This window comes from Genypterus blacodes, unplaced genomic scaffold, assembly GCF_046128005.1.
Source record: "Genypterus blacodes isolate CSIRO-AG114 ecotype Tasmania unplaced genomic scaffold, CSIRO-AGI_Gbla_v1 ptg000101l_1, whole genome shotgun sequence".
Taxonomy (NCBI): domain Eukaryota; kingdom Metazoa; phylum Chordata; class Actinopteri; order Ophidiiformes; family Ophidiidae; genus Genypterus; species Genypterus blacodes.
The window spans coordinates 185643-205570 of NW_027466905.1; the positions used below are offsets into that span (position 1 = coordinate 185643).

The window sequence follows — 19928 nt, forward strand, 5'->3', positions numbered from 1 at the left end:
GTGTGTGCGTGCGTGCGTGTGTGTGTGTGTGTGTGTGTGTGTGTGTGTGTGTGTGTGTGTGTGTGTACGGTCCACTCACCTCTGCACAGGGAGAGGCAGGAATGTTGTCCGGGAGCACATTTCACGTCTAAAGCCTCTGTAATCCTGCGCTACAGACTGGCCACCCCATGCAGCTTCAAGCACGTTCTGCAGGATGAGTTTAACCCCTTAAAGCTATTACACTCCACCGTGTCCTCCCCCCCACTCCCTCCGGGTAGAAGCACGTCACCTCCAAGTCCACACGGTCACGGTTAGAGGAACGGTTGTGTCGCGAGAACAGCAGAGACAGAAAGTGTGTGTGGGAGAAGGAAACGTGCGATTCCTTAAAGGCCGAGAGCAGAAATGTCTGAGTTTGAAGTTGTGGAGGAAGAATAACAGGCGGAGGTCTGGGTTGTGTTTGCTTTGCTGGTGCTGGAGCAGCAGACGGGTGTGGTTTACTCCACAGTGTGATGCAATGAGAGTTACTCATTAGCTAGTTAGTCACTTCCACCAAACATCCAGGAGACTCGTAAGGAAGTCGGCGTGTTCGCTGGATGTCATAACCACCGCCCGCCCGCCCGCCCGTCTGCTAGTTGTGGTGCCATTGTCCTAACTCTGCATGGGTCTACGCCGCGGTGCCATTAGTGGTTTGGGTCTTTTGTGGCCCCGCTTGTCTCAGCTTTTATTAAGTGCACTCGCTGCTTCCAAAACCAACAACAGGAAGCTCTTTGGTCCCTCTGTTAGAGGTTCACGCCGGAACGACTGCTCGCTGACGGCACAGTTGTTCTTGGCGCACCTTCGGCGACCCGTTTCTGTCACAGCAGCCTGTGTGTGTGTGTCTGTGTGTGTGTGTGTGTGCCTGCCTCCCCTCTGTGGTTTCAGTCACTCTCTCTTTCTGGTGGCTTAGCACTGGTCTCCACTGATCTGCTCCACAAACTGCCAGGCTCCTCCATGATTACAAGGAGGGAGAGGCCTGGATGTGCGGGCTTTGATCCGCCCACTAATCCTGTGCTCCAGTCCCATTATGAGACTGTGCAGTGGGATGGGGGGGGCAGAGAGAAAGTGGGTGCCTTCGGTGACAAATTGGGTTAAACCAAATCCTGGCAGCAGAACAGGAGTTGGTGATTTATGATAAGGAAAAAGGTCGGAGTGTGTGTGTGTGTGTGTGTGTGTGTGTGTGTGTGTGTGTGTGTGTTCCTCTCTGCTTTGGCCCAATGAAGAGGAGGAGGCAGAACAATGCCATTACAAAATTCATTTGCCCGATGATAGATAGATTCTGTCTCTGAATGTTGAACGTACAGCGACTAAGTGTGTGTGTTCAAGTCCAGCGTTTCTATTCTGTGCTGCCATGTTGTTGTCTAGTTTCTTCTTTAGGAGTTTCTGGTGACCTGTGGACGGACACGACTCTGATATCTAGTTCCTTTGTATCGTCAGACTTAGACTAAGTGTTGATGAAAAGGTTCAAATCCCACCCGGGCGAAGCGTTGGCGTCCCTTAAAGCGTCGCTGTCGTGCCCCGGAAAGCGACGGAGCCGTGCGTTCGGACACGTTTACATCCCGAAAGTGGAAACACGTGAAGTGAATTATGAACACGGATCTATAAATACTTAAACGGCTCTGAAGTAGCCGAGCGTGTCCCTTCACTCTCTGGGTGATATCGTCTCGGTAACGGCGCTGGGCTCATCACATAAACCCTGTTTGAATGACACTGATGGTGTTCCCCTCTCTCAGGTGATCTAGTTTCTCGATCGGCCCATGAATCCAGGTTGAACGCGACAGGTAGACTGTTTCTATACGACGTGATCGGACGCTTTGTCTCTGTTTGTGTAGTTAGGAACATTCATAATGGCATATTTCAGGTGTGTTAGAGGCTGTAAGCAGATGTTTACAGGTGCAGGTACTGAGTGAGACACATCAATGGGTCTTAAAGGCTCTAAACTCTGTACGTTCTAGCACCTTTTCCTTCTCCTTCGTCTTCTTTCCGCTCCCTTCTGTCGCTGCTCATCCGTCTCTCGCTCTGCTCCGTCTGAACCTTCACGTCTGTTTTCACGCCGCCCTAAATTTCCTTGGGGATCACTCCAGTTGAAGTGGAACAAACGTACCTCGCCGTGTTTTTGGGGGGCGAGGAACCTCTCAGAACCAAACGCTCTTTTACACCACGAGGTCGCCGCCGCCGCCCACAGAAGCTTAATAACGCCGCTCCACTCTGTTACTCTGAGCCGGAGCGCAGGTATCCTGAATTCAGCCCCTCAGGCTACGTCTCAGAGACAAGACCAAGCTCGACGAGCTGAAGCCTTTTGTGTGTGTGTGTGTGTGTGTGTGTGTGTGTGTGTGTGTGAGTGTGTGTGTGTGCTCTGCAGCGTTTTCAGATTCTTCTTCTCTCTTTTTTCCCTGTGAATGCCTTTGGGATGACTCAGGCAGATCCGTACGTGCTGCTGCTACTGCTCGCCTATTGTTGCTGTACATGTGTGTGCACCTGCGTCTGTTAAGTGTGTGTGTGTGTGAGATAGAGTACCTGTGTTTGGGCTGGATCTCTGTTGGCCCCCCTTCTGAGTGCTCCGCAGGGCTCCAGCAGCTCTCACACTGAGGCTGCTGCTTCCACTCACAGTAATTGAGTGTCTTCCTTTTTGTTCGACTCCCGGAGGAAATATTTGGTTTCCAGCAGCTAACTGGAGGTTATTTGTTATCTATCCGACATAAAAGCTGTAATGAGCGGAGGGCAACGCTTTGTTTTATTTTGAATGTTGCTCAAATGTTTCCCCAAAAATTCCACCATTGATAATGAAAGTCCCAAACCAAACGGTGGAGGAATGTGTTTGGCTCTTCTTCAAACCCTCGCAGGAAGCAGTTGTGGGTTCAAAGCCGGCCCGGGCCTTTGCATTAGGATGTCTCCCCTGGGTGCTCCTGGTTTCTGGTGTGTGTGTGTCCCTCAGGGGTAATTTAATCTGGGCGTTGGGGCTTCCGTTGACCCTGTGACCCTGCCGGATGCAGGTAATACCGCTAATGGAGCTCGTTAGCGACTCTTTGCCGGCGTTCGCAGCTGGGACAGCGCCACCCCGACGGAGATAATGGGATTGGCGAGGAGAGAAACGCGACGAGGTGGGGATTCCCCCCCAACCTCCGTGTGTGTGTGAAGTGATCCTGCTGTGACGGTCACACAGATCTGTTTAAAGGAGCGGTTTGATCCACCCGGCGGCCTTTAGATGGACTCCTCCTGTCTCTACTCTTCATCAGTCCATTCACGATTAAATCAGGGGACGGGGTGCGATTGATTTACTTGAGATCTTAGTTTGGAGTGTTTCCTGTCCTTTGTTCTCAGCTGCTTGTGTGTAACGTTCCTACATTTGTTCTAAATATACATTCAACTAAGTGAATCACAACGAACCCAACTGTGGCGGAAATGAAAGCCTTCTGATGCATTTAAGTCTCTCCTAAATAATTGTAATTCTGATCTTTACACTCCTAGTTGAGACTCTTCCTCTCTCCATAATATTTATTTTGTAATCCAGCTCCAGATCCGACCTCAAGCAAGTTTTTTTTTTTTGTTTTTTCTGTAATGAAACGTGACACAGACCCGGCTGGCCCGTGGCTACGAGCCTACGTGGCTACGAGCCTACGTGGCTACGAGCCTACGTGGCTACGAGCCTACGTGGCTACGAGCCTACGTGGCTACGAGCCTACGTGGCTACTTCATGGTCTGCTGCCACAGTAATTGTAAACCACAACACTGATTCTGGTCTTACTGACATCATTCACTGCTCCGAATATTTTCCACTACCGACTGGTCCTCGTAAAAACAGTTTCCACTACGGAGCTGAATCAGCCCGGGCCAGGCCGAGCACGCCGCCCGCTGCCTCGCTCGCTCGCTCTGGACCCCGGCCGCGACGGGCAGACCGACTCGCCGCCCTGGCCGCCGTAATGAGCGAGGCAGGCATTGAGGTCAGAGGTGGCGTGATGAAGAGAGCAGAAGTGGGTTTCCGTCGGCCGATAATGGAAACAGACAGAGGGAGTTAGTGGTTAGGCGGGACGCGGCGTCTAGGGTTTCATCCCCGGGTCGACTCGTTCCCTGTTTATGGTGACGACTCAGCAAAGACTGAGAGATTTAGCTGGAATTCAGTCTGAGAGAAAGACGGAATGCAAACAACAGGAACGCAACAATTAGATTTATCAAGAAGTGAGGACAGCCTGCATGTCTGAGCACGTCCAGCAGCGAGGCAAGGCTTCTAGAAGGAAACACTCCAGCTACAGGAGCGGGTGGTCAACAGAAGACGTTTAGTTATGTTTGAGGAATTTTAGGGATAAGAAGATGATAGAGAGCCGAGATGAAACACTTTGTTGCCTCACCGGTCGCCATTCCACAGTGGAAACATTGTTTGGTTTTATAGCAGACTGGTTAAGATGATGTCATTCAGTTGTAGCAGCAGATATCGGCGCTTCTTGTGGTTAAATGTATCTTTCTCTCCTTCCTCCTCTTCCTTCTTCACATGGAGGTCAGATTACAGGACCGACCACTGAGCCGCAGCGCCGAGTTCACAGAGATTCAGTGTCCGGCTCAAGGTCACTGTGTGGAGGGAAGGGAGGGAGGGAGGGAGGGAGGGAGTGTGCGTGAACTTTGTCAAGTTGAAGGAGGAGATGCTCCTCCACACAGTCGACACCTCCGAGCAAACTGAAGAGACTCAGAACCTTTGAGTCTTCTGAATGTGTCCATCTCAGTTCATTCACATCATTTTGTGTGTATTCTCTCTTAAACCACAACAACCTGCACTCGTGTCCTCTGGGGTTCCTGAACATGAAACCCGAGGCTCTCGAACGCATCGCAGATACACGAGAACAAAGGACAGACGTGTTCACATCAGGCCTGAGCGTCACTCCCTCTCGTCCACACCACCTCACCTCACATCCACACACATTTGGAGAAACGAGGGCTTCAATTTAAGAAACTTGATCCAAAGCCTTTCAGTCTCTGCTTCCTATGGTTTAAGACTTTATGCTTCGTCCTTTTAGCTTTAAGTATCTAATAATAGGACCCCCTCTTCAGTATACAGTGTGTATAGATGAAAACATAAACGCAGCTGTGGCACATTTAATTTGACTCTTTATTTCACTCTACATGAACTTATTAGATCCCTACAGTGAAGCTGATGAGCTCGTCTGAAACGTGGTGAAGCTGTAATGTGGAAGCTTCATGCAACATAAACACGAGCGAGACGAACTAGAGGAGCGGGCAGTGAGGAGAAGGAGGACGACACAGTTATCAGAGAGTGTAAGGAACAGGTGAGCCGCCGCTCTGAGTAAAGAGGAAGGCTTCACTTCCTCCGCCTGCTTCACCTTCTCCCTTCTAATCCAATCTGTTTGGATAAGGTAACGGTCACAGGAAGCCGTAAAGCAGAGACACCGGGCCGTAAAGGCGTCCAGCGTCCAGGCCTGAGAGAGGAAGGAGGAGGCAAGCTGAGATTTAAATTAGAGCAAACGTTTGTTATTCAAATACGAAGCGGCGAATGAATCGTTAAGTAAATGAGGCCGATGTTCATTAGGCGAGAGACGAGAACGTGGAGGAAATGAACGCACGGCCGTGGTTATGAATGCTGATACTGTCTGTATCTGTGTGTATGTGTGTCTGAACACACTCGTCCACCTCATTAGAGCTTCTGGAAGGTTCCCGGTGTGTTTCCCGTTTCTCCCTGAGGAATGCAGGAAACACGCTCCAGCCTGAAACGCCAACTTGATGTTTCCATGGGGGAACTCCGAGGTGAGCGGGCGCCTCACCTGGAGCGGGAGAGGAGGGGTTGAGGGCAGGGAACACTCGCACTCGAGCCTGAGAAACCTATTTCCCATGACAACGTGCCGCCACCGTCGGCGTTCCACCACAGCCAGACGCAGAGATCACACAGCCTGATGGACGCCGTCTGATTTGTGAGGAGGCTCCGTCTGTGCGCTGGTCGTTTGACGGGGGGGGGAGGGGCGCGATCAGCGTGGGCACGGCGTGGGATAGCGCCTGCATCTTTCTGGAGCCAGCGACGCTCTGCTGGACGCCATCGTTCCATAGTGGAGCCTGGGAGGAGGAGGAGGAGGAGGAGGCTGGAGCAGATGGCTGCAGGGCTCCCTGCTGCTCTTCTTCTTCTCCTCCTTCTAAATTCCACACCAGCCGTCAGTTTGCGGTCCAACGCGCCTTGACGAGCGACGCGTCTCAGGCTGTGGCTGTCAATTAGTGGCGGCGACGGCCATTTTTCGTCAGCGTGAGTTGATGTGGAGCTGTTGACCAAAGTGTTGTGTTCGCTGGAAGTCTGCGTTCGGATTTGTAGACTGATTGTTGGCGTTTCCTGCGGGCGGGAACAGATTAGGATCAGGATTGTGCTCCTGGAAAAGACACACACACACACACACACACACACTCTCCACTACTTCACAGATAAACAGCTTCATACTTCCTTTATCTCTTTGCCACAGGAAGTAGATAATATTCGCCCCGTGCGTCGCGGCGTGCAGGTTGCTAAGTTTCGCCGTGTTTACGTGCTGCAACCCCGCCGCGGATTGTTCTGAAGCGTCGCCAGAACAACCAATATCCCATTACAAGTGCTTATTGATCGCATCGTCTAATTGGCTGTGGGACGGGGAGGGCACAGAGCTATGGGGTTACAACATGAGGCTCTGCCCCCCTAAAAGGCCGGGCCGTATCGATCCGCTCGGCCCGGTGTTAATCATGCAAACAAAGTGGGACACTGTGTTTGGGTCGCTCAGGGGCAGAAGAGATCGTTTCCTGCTGCTCCACCTTCAGCCGGGCCGTGTGACTCGCTGCCATCCGCTCGTTTAGTAACCGACCCGCCATCTTTGATCAATACTCGCATTACATCATCTGTGTTTGTTTAAAGCTGTAGATTCTCTTCAAATGAGCCGGTCTGAACATTCAGGGTATTGATTACAGAGTTTCTTTATTTGAAGGTGGACTTCTGTTATCTGATCAGGAAAGGGAAGTATTGATTTGAATAATGGAATTAATTAATCAACCAATCGACTAATAATTGAAGCATTGACTCTAAAGGCCTCAGTTTGCTTCATACTGAGCAGGAAGCAGTGATTCAGTCTCTCTGTGACCCTAGTCTGTGACCTCCTGAGATGACATCTGACCTCTGACCTTTTAACCCAGTGACCCTTCAGCTCCCCCTACTGGCACAGGCTGGTTTAAACACTGCCTGTAACGTTCTGAGGCGTGTTTGTGTTCAGCGTTCGTCTTTCGTGTTCTCTTCGTGTATGTCTAAGTGCCGTATGACCTTTGACCTTAGTCTGCTGTTTGATTGCCATTCATTTCCCACATGTGACTTTAATACCAAGGCCGTTCATTCATGTATATAAAGGGATTGAACCCAGGTTGTCCTATTCCATCTGTATTCCGTCCTGGTTCCCTCAGAGTCCTCTGGCGCCTTCAGACGCCTCTCGGTAAACCGTTTCTCATTCATTTATCTCTAAAATAAAGCCGCCGTCTCGCATTCTGATGAATTTCTAATTGTCGGCGTTAACAATGGGGCGACCCAGGGAGCTTCTTATTCAACAGCGAATGTTCCCGGTTATTTAAGGAATGGCTCAGTGGACAGAAAGGATTGGTACGTGAGGAGGGTAGGAAGTAATGAAAGGAGGCCAAAGGAAAAAGGAGAAGTGATGCTGTCACACACCCAAACACTCCTCAGCCCTGTCTGTCTGTCTGTGTGTGTGTGTGTGTGTGTGTGCGCTCATATTTAGTCTACTGTCATACAGCATTTCCAGGCAGATATCTGAGCCGTTATCATCCATCTGGCTCTTTGTGTGTCACTTCTGTATTGAGTAACTGTCTGCCGACGCTCCGGTGCCAGCAGGCAGCTATTTCCATTTCCGACCGCTTGTGAACATTTGGAAAGTAATCTCACTTTGGTTACTTTGCTCGTGTCCAGGCTGCTTTCAGATGTTTGATTCTATTTCAGCCGAGGCTTTCAGGTCAGAAGTTCCAGAGGAGCTACGAGCTTCCTGCTTTGTTCTGTTTACACACACATTCACTTTCCACTCTTGGTGTCATGGAGAAGTCGTCTGGTCCGCCTGTGATCGATGGCGTCTCCTCATAAGTGGCAGATGAAGGAACTAACAGCTGAACTTCCTTAATCCGGCTCGGGGAGGAAAAGCAAAACGTTAAAGCGGCCGCCGGGCGTAATGAAGGCGACGGCGTGTGAAGAGAGGAACGCTAAACAATTTAGAATTAATGGAAGAAGCTCTTACACGGAAAAACAAAAGGCAGGAGAAGAAGAAGAAGAGAAAAAGGAAAATCTGATCTGTGAGGAAGCTTTTAGTGGCTTTCTGCTGTGAAATGGAGCGCGGCCCTCAGACCGGCCCACGCCTCTCAGCTGCCCCCCCCATCCATTAGTGGACAAAGAGCCGCCTTAACTACAGGACTCACACACGCCTGGGTCTCTAAGTTAGTTTTCCGTTCACCAGGAACCACACGGAGACAGAAGGTCACATGGTTTACTGCAGGAAACCAAGATTATAATTTAAGAGATCAGCCACACACACACACACACACACACACACACACACACTCAAGGTGAAGGAGATCTGTTATTAGCCACGATGTGAACTTGGTTCAGTGAGAGAAAGGTCAGGATGTCTAAGGTTAGAATGTCTAAGGTTAGGATGTTCTGTGTCTAAGGTTCAGGCGGTGGTTGAGCTTCTGGTGCTGTTGAGCAAGATGGTCGGATCTCAACCTGCTCCCTATAAGTGGCTCAGATCTTCAGAGTCCAGGGTGGAGAAGTGGAAGTGAGGCCTCAGGTTGTGTGTGTGTCTCTCCTGTCAGACTGCACAGAGGGAAATGAGAGGAATCCACCCCTGCTAAGACTCTATTGTTACCCTGCAGCGTGGGCGTGTGTGTGTGAGTGAGTGAGACATTCCCCCACAGCGAATGTTTGAATATAAATAAAACTCAAACAAACATTTTGGATCTTTCCCCTCCGTTGCCAGTAGAACCCAATCAGCGCCTTTAGCTTTGATTTATCCGCCCGTCTCTGTTTCTCTTTATCCGAGTCTTTCCCCTCTTCTCCTCCACCCAAGACGGCCGCAGCTTCCCACTTCCTGCGCCGCGTAAGGACCCGGCGGGTTAGAGAGGCGGTTGCGTAATCCCGTCCCCTCCCTTCCCCTCAGCCAGACAACAAGAAACATCTGGACGGAGAACAGAGAGTTCAGAACGCACCCATCCCCACCTCTGTGAGGCCAACAATGCCTGGACCAGACGCCAGAGCCTGAGCATGTGCTGCATTCTTATCTCTGTGTGTGTGTGTGTGTGTGTGTGTGTGTGTGTGTGTGTGTGTGTGTGTGTGTGTGTGCTCTGCTCTGAGTGGGGTGAAAAAGATGTTATTTTTCTGCTCCAGGATTTTCATGTTGAGATTTCGACATCTCCCTCCCGTCCTGGAGGGCAGATTTACCATTTCAGTGTGAGTGTGTGTGAGAGTGAGAGAGTGTGTGAGAGAGTGTGTGTGAGTGTGAGAGAGTGTGTGTGAGAGAGACAGAGAGACATTGGGGGCTTCTCCAGTGTCGGATGAAGAGATCCCCTCCCTGTGTTGCGGCTGTAGGCAGCATGCACTGTTGCCTCACAGCAGAGGGACGTTGGTTTGAAACTGTTCGGCCAATAGAAACAAGAGGAGGAAGAGGAGGAAACAATAAAAACCATGTTAGATAAAGCCATGATTTATTGATCCCATAGGGACGTTTGACCTCCGTGTTGTGTTGAACTCATCCTAACTACTTAGAGAGGGACGGAATCCAGCTCTGCCTCCTATTGCCTTGCTCAAGGGTCATGGCAGGGACATTAATACCCGCTCTGTATTGGCGGTGGAGGAAACACAGTGGAACACACAGTTTAAACCCACACAGACAGGATTCAAACCTTCTTACTCTGTGTGTGTGTGTGTGTTTCAGTCCCTTGTGTGCCCACTGAGTCACGTTCGTCTTCACCACGTCTGCATTCTTTACTTTGCACCTCTCATCCACACCCTTTACTTTAGGGAATATGATGTCATCGAGGCTTTACACGTGTGTGTGTGTGTGTGTGTGTGTGTCTGTGTGTGTCTGTGTGTGTGTGAGCCAGCAAACATCTGCCTGTGCGAGTGGTTTATATTTGCCTTCTCGCTGGTCCGTGTCCGTGTCTGTTTCCTCCTCTTCCTCCTCACGTTGGCGGCTGCGTCGCCTCTCTTTCGTCATGCAGCTGATTGAACGTTTCCTGTTCTCGCTACAGTCTCCTCACACGTGCCTACTGAGGGTGAACATCGGGCTGCAACCCGCTCGTCTCCTCGCTTCCTCGCCTCCTCACCCTCGGCTGTTTATTTCCGTTCGTCCTTCCTTCTCTCTCCTATACCGTGCGACCTTGGCGGAGGCGCTCAGAGGCGGTAAAGGGTGAAGCTTTTTTCGCCCCGACCGCCGCGCTCGCCGCTGCCCTGCTGAGATGATGAACTGCGAGGCCTGATGACATTCATCTCTCCCCCCCCCCCCCTCCTCTCATAACACCTCTCCTCTTCCTCTCTCCCTCTCTCTCTCTCCTCGTCTTCCTCTGCTCCAGATTAGATGGAGAGAAAATGGCTCTTCCTCTCGTCGTATCTGTTCAGATGCAGAACGCAGGCGTGTTGCCTCTGCGAGCGTCTTAATTGTTTGTAAATGTCAGCAGAAGCACTAATGGAGCTCTGTGATGATGATGATGATGATGATTCAAACGCCGCTGTGAGCTCTAAACAAGCCTCCCAGACGGTTGAATGGCAGCGACCACTGACTGACTGACTGGCAGAACAGATGTACTTTCCCGGCTGGAAGTTAATTTGGGGTAATCATGTAAGCAAGCAAGCAAGCTCTCACACACACACACACACACACGCGTCCAGTCTGTTAACACTCAGTGTGATTGATAAACCTCATCCAGCTTTCATCTCTCGCTTCTTCACTCCCAGGAACAGGAAAGTCACAGATTCTGAAGGTTTCCTGGTCTTTTCCCGGGGCTTTGATCTGTAATAATGAGCGCTGTGTTGTTAGCTTGACTCTGAACAGGCTGCAGGATTTGTTGGTGTTGAGTTTCTCAGCATATTTGATCTTAATACGGGGAAGCTTGAGTGTTTAGACGCTCTGATCTGTGTTTGAGCTCATATTGTGGCAGTTTGTCCACCAAAGCGTCCAAATATCATCAGCCTGAGTGTTTGTTTACGTGTTTACACCTCTGGATCCAGCAAATTAACACATTTAATTAGTGTGTGTGTGTGTGTGTGTGTGTGTTCTTTCTAGTTGCTGCTCTTGTTGAAGGCCACATCTTGTTTACATTAATCGATCACTGAAAGATAAGACGAGTCATTTGAGCAGAATCTGTGTGTGTGTGTGTGTGTGTGTGTGTGTGTGTGTGTGTGTGAATAGCTGTAGTCCTGGATCAGGTCTGTCCAGGGTTGAAGGTCATCAGGTCGGTCTGTGAGGCTGTCGGCAGGAAAGGGAAGCTTCCCTCTATGAAGAAGTCCACGAAATCTGACAGCTGGATTTTCACGGCCCCCCGCAGGGCCCCTGCACCCCTGCTGACACCCTCCTCCTCCTTCTCCTCCTCCTCTTCCTCCTGTTTCCTCCCCACATAATTAGCCCATATTCCCATCACTGCTGTTGTCCAGTAAAGACACATTTCTCTGTGTGAAGGTGTCATGTTGCTACTCCACCTGCATAAATCTGCTTATACTGAGCTCAGCCTGGCACTCAGCATCACACATAATACATGGCTTTGAGGTGTTTTTTTTGTGGGAATTTTCCATCATTCTGCACTTATTGTTTATTGCGAGTGTGACCCCCCCTAAATGAAAACATTCATCATATTTAAGTGTAAGTGCAGAATCGCCCCCAGAGCCAAACATCTGTTCACGCTAAAAGTTTGTTTTAGCTCGCGATCTCTTAGCTAAAGAAGCAGGAGATGAAGCGTGGGAAGGAAAACTCTGTGAAGCTCCGGCAACCTTGATCGGCTCGTTCCCCGATTTCACGATGTCCAGGGAGCAAACAGGATTTAAGCCGGAGCGCGTTCACTTAGAGGCGCAATCAAATCTGGAATAAGGAAAGGAGGAGGAGGATTCCATTTCCCTCCGCCGCCGCCTAACGACAGCCTTCAGCGCCTCAGGACAGACGAGCGCTCGCTAATGAGAAAAACAATAGGACGGTTTGTTCAACAGGAAAACACGGTGGGAATCTGTTTTCTAGCACGGGTGCTGACTTTAACGATGTGCTTGATTAATTAGCTATTTTCTCTTATTACCTTTTACAGCGATAGCTGGAGGCGGAGCAGTTAAAAAGTTTGAGCTATTAACCGCTCGCTTATGAGAGGTAGAAACTCTGAAACATCTCTGCTTCTCTCTCTAGTTCAGCCGCTTAGACTGATTGACTGATTGACTGATTGACTGCTCTCCTCGTTTAATCACGCGTACGCTTGAGCACACGATGACTCAGCGTTTTTTGCCCCTGCTTGCTTGATTCTGATTGGGCGACTGAAGCTGCTGATGTCAGATCCGGGTGTAACTCTCAGACCCTCGTCGTAAATCCTGTCTTTGCTCCTCACATACAGCAGTGACTGAATACTTTAGTACTGGAGCGATGGAGCCTGGTTGACTCCGCACTCTGAGCGTGTGTGTGTGTGTGTGTGTGTAACAAGGCGGAGGCTTCTGCTGAATCAAAGAGAGAGAGGAAAGTCGTCTTCACCCCTCGGTTTTGTCGTAACCCAGTCACTAAAACAGAGTGGAGATGGAGCTCTGAGAGAAATAAAGAGAAATGTGCTTTGTGTGTGAGAGACGCTGCAGTTTAGCTGCTGCGTCTTATCGATCCATGGCCTGGCGCTTATTGATCGATGCTGAGCCCAGATAATGATTTGAGTGGATGAAGTTTTGGTTTAAAATGTGTTTCCTTACAAATCTGCACCCTGGAACATAAACAGCTTTGATTAGTTTGACTAGAGACAGAAACAACACTGTGTGTGTGTGTGTGTGTGTGTGTGTGTGTGTGTGTGTGAGTGAGAGCGCTGTGAGTAATCAAATGTAATGAAACGTTGGTCTGCGCTGCTCGTTCAGCATTTCCTCTGCTCTGTGGTGAACATCAGCTGTGTGTGTGTGTGTGTGTGTGTGTGTGTGTGAGGGAGCGTGGCACAAATGCAGAAAAAGGTGAGAGTAGACAGAGCGGCAGGACGTTGAGCTGAATTGAATTGACTTTGGCAGAGCTTTTGAATCCGTGCACACCTGAAACACATACACACACACCTGAAACTCACACACCTAGCCGACTGCTCCGTCAAATTTGGAAGGTTTCCATAAATGGCGCCCCCTCCACGCCCCGCTGTCTCAGCCTGACTGTTGTCCCTTAGCGTGTTGTCTGTCTCATTTGTCTCATTTGTCTCAGTTGTCTCATCCCGAGCTCTCGTGTCAAAGTCCTTACTGTTCATTTAGCTGGATGTTAAAGACGTTAAGACCATCTGCTGGCTTTAACATCTACATCCCGACGAGTCACAGCAGATCAGGCCGAGCAGCCCGGGCCGTCCTATCAGATTAGCGGCGCAGAGAGACGAGACAATGAGCACACGTGTTCTGACCGATCAACAGGGAGTCGCGGGAGGAGAGTCTTCCTCTCGTGCTCAGCCGTGCCAGCAGCCTGCACACACACACACACACGTATGCAAATGTATTCACATGTGCCATCTGTAGAGCCCGATACAGTAAACAAGCCGCCTCGCCTGCTTCGCTCTGCTCGTATCCTGTGTGCATCCTTCTGTCGTCTGGAGAGAGAGAGAGAACGCCACACGTATGTGGGCAGCTGCAGCGTCGGGCGGTGGCGCTGATATGTTGCGCAAACCCAAATGATCACCAACAAGCCTCCAACACCTGCTGATTAAAGCTTCATCTTCATTCATTGTAGTTTTGTTTATCTGCAAAAATTCCCGGCCGTCAAACAGCCTGCGCGTACCAGTGGTGGCACATGCCCCACATGTTGAGAACCCTGATATTAGCAGATATGCCAGGGGTTCTTGAAATGTTGTTGGCAATGTTTGTCAAAGATCAGTATTGGCTTCAAAAATCCGGTATTGCCTGGATTCCGCTTTTCCGGAAGTAAGTCTAGATAAGCGTGCCGTAGTATTCGTAGTCTAAATGTACTTAACTTACCGCCTGTGTTGCTTACTTTAACCGCTATCGACTGTTCTGCTGGCCGCCGCCTGCGTCTGCACGCTGTTTGTCCTCAGAGTGATGGATCGCTTCCAGGCCCAAAGCGAACGTGCTGATTGGTTGTTGCTGCCGTAGGAGGGAACGTGCGAGTAGACCGATCACGCCGCTGCTACACGGAAGAATTGATCAGAGCGCCTGAGCGGGCGGATCCGGCTTAATGAATAATTTAAATGTGGACGATGACTCAGCACCAGGAGCCGCGTTCGCCCCGCTGGAAATGGAGGAAATCCAATATTGTGTGTTTTGTTTAAGGGTGAAGTGTGAGAGAGGAACAGACAGCTGCTGGGTCGGGTGGGAGATGCATGACAAAAATTGAAATGCAGACGAGCTTGTTCCCTCTGAGAGCCCAGACTGGAGAACACGCTTAGACTGCCTTAACGCTGTGTCTAGTCCTGTGTGTAGGACTGGGAAATATAAGGGAAAACTGGGAATCTGTAACTTAAATCCCGACTCGGTGGATTCAGGATAAGGTGAAACTGAAACTGTGCGCTGTTATTCCTGGTTACATCCCGACTTATAACAGCCTCAGCGTCAACACACTGGTTGATTGACAGCTTTCATCAGAATGAACAGTACTTAACTTCCCTGAAGCTGTCACACTGCATCCCAAACTTCCATCATCATTTCCAGCGGGCGTGAATGGAATTTTCATCCCTGATTTGTAACTTCCGCAGATTGTTCCCGCGCTGATATCGGCTTTATGAGCGCCGAGCTGTTTAGGGAAGAAACACTTCAGTTTGGCAGCCGGATGTTTACCCCAACTCCCGTGACTTATCTTCCCACGGGCAGACGCTGGAAAAAACACTTTCTATCCAGCGTTCCGTATCTCTTAAAGAAGCACAACGTCTGCTCACCGCCGCCGGCCACCGCAAACAGGGAAACCTGCCCGGCGACAACAGACAGAAGCCTTTAGAGCCAGGGAAAGTGATTTACAGCTGTTTTTCCATGGGAGCGGCTGATTCACACTCGCAGGCCACAGGGAGACTTTTTGAGGAATCAGATAGGGAAGGGAAAGGTGAGTCCAGGCTCCAGGTAACGATAAGAGTCCGAGGCTTCCCGGGCAGAAGGACCCCTCCCTTTCCACGAAGCCCCTTTATTCTATTAAGAGCCATGAATTATGAAGCCGCGCTGTGAGTCGGCTGTGATTTAATGCCTCCTCTTCCTCCTCCTCTTCCTCCTCCTCCTCCTCTCCCGCTGCAGGCCTCTAACGGAGCTAATGGTCGGGACTTTAATGCACCTCTAATGTTGCTATGGTGAGATTTGATTGAGTTTGCGGGGTCGCAGGGGTCGCCGTGTTCCAACCAGGGACCCAAAGGAGCGGAGAGTCTTGAGCCGGGGGTCTTGTTGTTGTTTCAACCGTTCTGTACTCCAAAACTTTCTTCAATCCGAGTCAAAGTTCCGCAGCACAGTCAGCAGTTTCTCTCCACACTTTTGCTCTTTACATTCCCGCTTTTCCTCCTCGCCTGACTGGAGCTTGTTTACCACAGACTGCTGTAAATAATGAGTTCCTGTAGTGAAAATATAGAAACTCAGACTGGAACTCGACGCCTTGTTAGCGGCCCGCTCGTCTGTCCGCGTCCGTTCATCCGTACGGCCGGCTTGTTTGCGCGTCTAATGAAACGTCCTGCGTGATGTTTGTTTAACGTCCGGCCCGATTGTTTGATCTCACGCTCCAGACGTTTACGATCCGTGTTTGACCCCAGCTGCGTGTCTTTACAGCTCTTTTATTAGAGGTGAGGACAGATTGAGGCCCTTTTACTCGTTCACGTGTTCTTTTGCTGCAGAAATGATTAACCGTGCTCGTCCTCCGCGTTATGCAAGTTTATTGGCCCGGGCCGCTGGTTTCCGGGCCCCAGACGGGCCTTTTGTAACACTCAAGGGTTGGATGGGCCCAGAGGGGAAGTGGGGACAGAGCGGTGTGTATTTATAGGGCAGGGAGGTCCCTCTGTTCTCTTCCCCCTCTGCAGCGCTCTGACTCTCAGAAAGCCTCATAAAGGCGCTAACGTGCCGGGCTGTGACTCATCCATGCAGACACACACAGAGTCCGAGCTGTGGCTTTCATTTGGGAAAACCCCTTCTGCAAATGAAGTCACTGGAATTCCGACCGCTCTCGTGTTTGTAATGATAATGAACTTCGCTCTTAATTTCTCGTTAGCTGACGCCAACGTAACGCAGCGCTCTGCTCCGTCGCCAGCGGCAACAACACCCGGTGAACTGGAGTGCAGCGGTGAGATCGGAGCTTAGCGCATACGCGGTCATGCCCAGAGAGGCCCACGACCGTCACCGTGACAACAGTACCCACTGTGTTTACAATTAGCATTCAGTCAAGTCGCTGATTAGCAACATGGTGTGTAGTCGACCACAGAGACCCCTGGAATAGGCACACACACACGGATACAGAAGAGCCTCCAGAGTACACACACACACACACACACACACACACACACACACTGGAGTAAACAAGGTGGTCTCAGATACGAAATGAAGAGTAAATGTGAAGAAGTTCCTATTTTTAGAATCCAATTTCCAGCCTGATTTGTGTATAATTGATTTTATTGGTGCATGTAGAACAGAAGCTCAACCAGACTTTGTTAACTGAGGGTGTGCAAACAAACGCGTTGTATGATGACCCACACACACACACACACACACACACACACACACACACACACACACACACACACACACACACACACACACACACACACACACACACACACGCACACACACACATGAGCAGGCACATTCATAAATGTGGATTGGAGAATGTGTGAATTGGAATATAAGTGATGATATTTACATACCAGCTAGGATAAGAGAGCGACGGAGGGAGAGTGACACAGAGAGAGAGAGACAGAGAGAGAGATGGAGAGAGAGACACAGAGAGAGAGAGACAGACGGAGAGATGGAGAGAGAGACACAGAGAGAGATGAAACGCCGCAAAGTGTTTGGAGATTTATCACTAAACCAGAGTGCAGGGAGAGAAATGAAACCGCTCTCTCTCTCTCTCTCTCTCTGTCTCTCTCTCTCCCTCTCATGCTCTTGTTCCCTGGGTGTGGCTCAGCGCGCCGCTCTGTCACGCCCGGGCTCTCCGGGTCTTTCCTCCTCTGGGCAGATGAAAAGCCGCTCTATTATCACAGCTCTGCTCCGTCCCTCAGAGACTCCATCATCCTCATATCTCCGGCTTCACATGGACTCTCTCAGCCCTGTGTTGTTCTGCTGCCAGGCTCTTTGCATCTCTAAGAACGTGTGTGTGTGTGTGTGTGTGTGTGTGTGTGCGTGTGCGTGTGTGTGTGTGCGTGTGTGTGAGGTTATCACTCTAATGCTTATCTGCTCGTTTGCATTATCCAGGCAGAGCCGCTGCAGTGTGTTGGATTTGCGGATTGCCTGGTAGTGAGATGTTAGTGTTATTATTCCACATGGATGGGTGTGGTGTGAGGCTGCAGGAGGAAGAGGAGGAGGAGGAGGGGGGGAGACGGGGAAAGGCCACGCTATTGTCACGGATCAAAGATCAAAGATAGTCTGTCCAAAGATGGAGACCCAGTTAAAGTAAACAGCCGCATGAAAATTCAGAGGCCATTTTTGTCAAAACCCCCCAGGCTTTGAGGCTATTTGTGTGTATTTTGTCTCCTTCTGAGCGTGTGTGTGTGTGTGTGTGTGTGTGTGTGTGTGTGTGTGTGTGTGTGTGTGTGTGTGTGTGTGTGTGTGTGTGTGTGTGTGTGTGTGTGTGTGTGTGTGTGTGTGTGTGTGTGTGTGTGTGTGTGTGTGTGTGTGTGTGTGTGTGTGTGTGTGTGTGTGTGTGTGTAACTGGGCTGTGGCCTCTCCTTAATCCACACAGAAATGGAAAGAGGTTCTTGAAAAGCTACTCTGACTCATTTTGGCTTTTTATTTAAATCCCTTTTGTGACGACTGAATGGAAACGTTGATATAAAGAGTCGCCTCTGTGATTGTGGATCTCTGAGACCATGTGACCACGTGACGTCACAATAAACACGGACCAACCTGAGTTTAAACACGCTCAGTACCAAGGCTGAATATTTGTTTTACAATTTAAACAATAAATATATCCATAGCTACACATTAAGACTTAGAAATGAGTCAAAATATATAAATAAACAACCAAAAAAAAAAAAAAAAAATTCAGTAAATTCTGAGAAATTAGTGAAAATAAATAAATAAATAATACACAAAAAAATTGAATAAATATATAAATATATATATATAAATGTGTGTATATATACTGTATATTTATATTTAAAACAGAATTAAAATGAAACGGCCCTAAATTTACACCTAGACAGCCTTTAAATCAGCTAAACTGCCTTAATCTGAACGTGTTTGTGTGTGTGTGTGTGTGTGTGTGTGTGTGTGTGTGTGTGTGTGTGTGTGTGTGTGTGTGTGTGTGTGTGTGTGTGTGTGTGTGTGTGTGAATGGGGCCAATAATAACGGCCGGCTGGTATCGGCCCAGCTCCGTGTTTCATTAACTTTAAGCGTCTCCCTTGGCAGCGGGTAAGTGTGATAGTAATGATGTCGTTGACTCTGGGGCCTGTACGGATGCTGATGCTGATGCTGATCCTGACTCCTCATCAATAGCTCACATCGACGACACGGACAGCTGCCGCAGGGGTTCGACCTGTTTCTATCGATCGGGCGGTTGAATAGAGACACGGTTACCACGGTCACAGGAGGAAACGTAAAGCGGAGGAGATCGGAACGTGGGTCAAAGAGCCAAATAATCCATGAAAATGTTCAACCACTTTGTTCCTTCATCCAATCAGAACAGTTCCTGGTTTGTACTTCTGTTATTGTAAATGAATGAGCTTTGAGTCATAAAGCTGCTTTAGAACACATGGTTATTAGTTTATTGGTTATATAGTGAAATAAATATAAATGATCAATCAGAAACGGAAGTAATTGTTAATTGCAGCCCTCATTTTAAGTTTGAAGTAACACAGCACTTTGAGTATGTTTTTTGTGATTGATGGCCCGTGGTTACCATGGTAGCGCATTGTTTGTCGGCTCATCCAGGTTCACCTCATAGTGATCAGAACATCAGGGTCTCTCTGTAGCCTCTGAGCTCCTCTGGGGCGGAGCTCCGGTCCCCTTTCCTCCTGCCGTGCAGCAGATTGACGGGAGGGAAAGGTGTCACATGTGTTGCCTGAGGTGCTGCGCTTCCCTGCATGTTGTTTCTATTTTTACCTCTCGACTCTCCTGTAACCAAACAAGAGCTCAGTGTAAAGGTCTGGACCTCAGGGGGAGAAGCAGAGGAGTGTGGATACATGAAGCCTCTTCTCCCCTGAAAGCTTCTTCTCACCTCTAAGGTGGAGGATTTGCTGAATGAAGCGTTGAGACGTTCACACAAAGGGCCTTGATGATCTGAGTGAAAGGTGTCACTTCTCAGGTCTTGACACACGATGGGTTAATAATGGGTCCCACAATGCACAAACTCTCCCTGGAGTCCAAAAGACGCAGATAACAGGAAGCAGAAGACCAGAGCGAGACCATGGATCCTCTGGCACACGGTCCAAGGTTATAAGCTAAATGTAATAGTTGTTGTCATAGCGCCACCATCAGGTCGGTTGATGTTTCCTTTGTTTGTGCACTCGTGTCCTCCAGCTTTGGTTCCAGTGAACTGATTCATTCATGAGTTGCGGCACATTTGAAGAACGAGCCCCGCCCGCTCAGC

General features: G+C 49.6%; 1 protein-coding gene across 5 annotated transcripts in view; it reads left to right on the forward strand.

The window, feature by feature from the left end:
- vav2 (vav 2 guanine nucleotide exchange factor) overlaps positions 1-19928 on the forward strand; it is a 133006-nt gene that overhangs the window by 1880 nt on the left and 111198 nt on the right. The gene's annotated exons all lie outside the window — the stretch shown is intronic.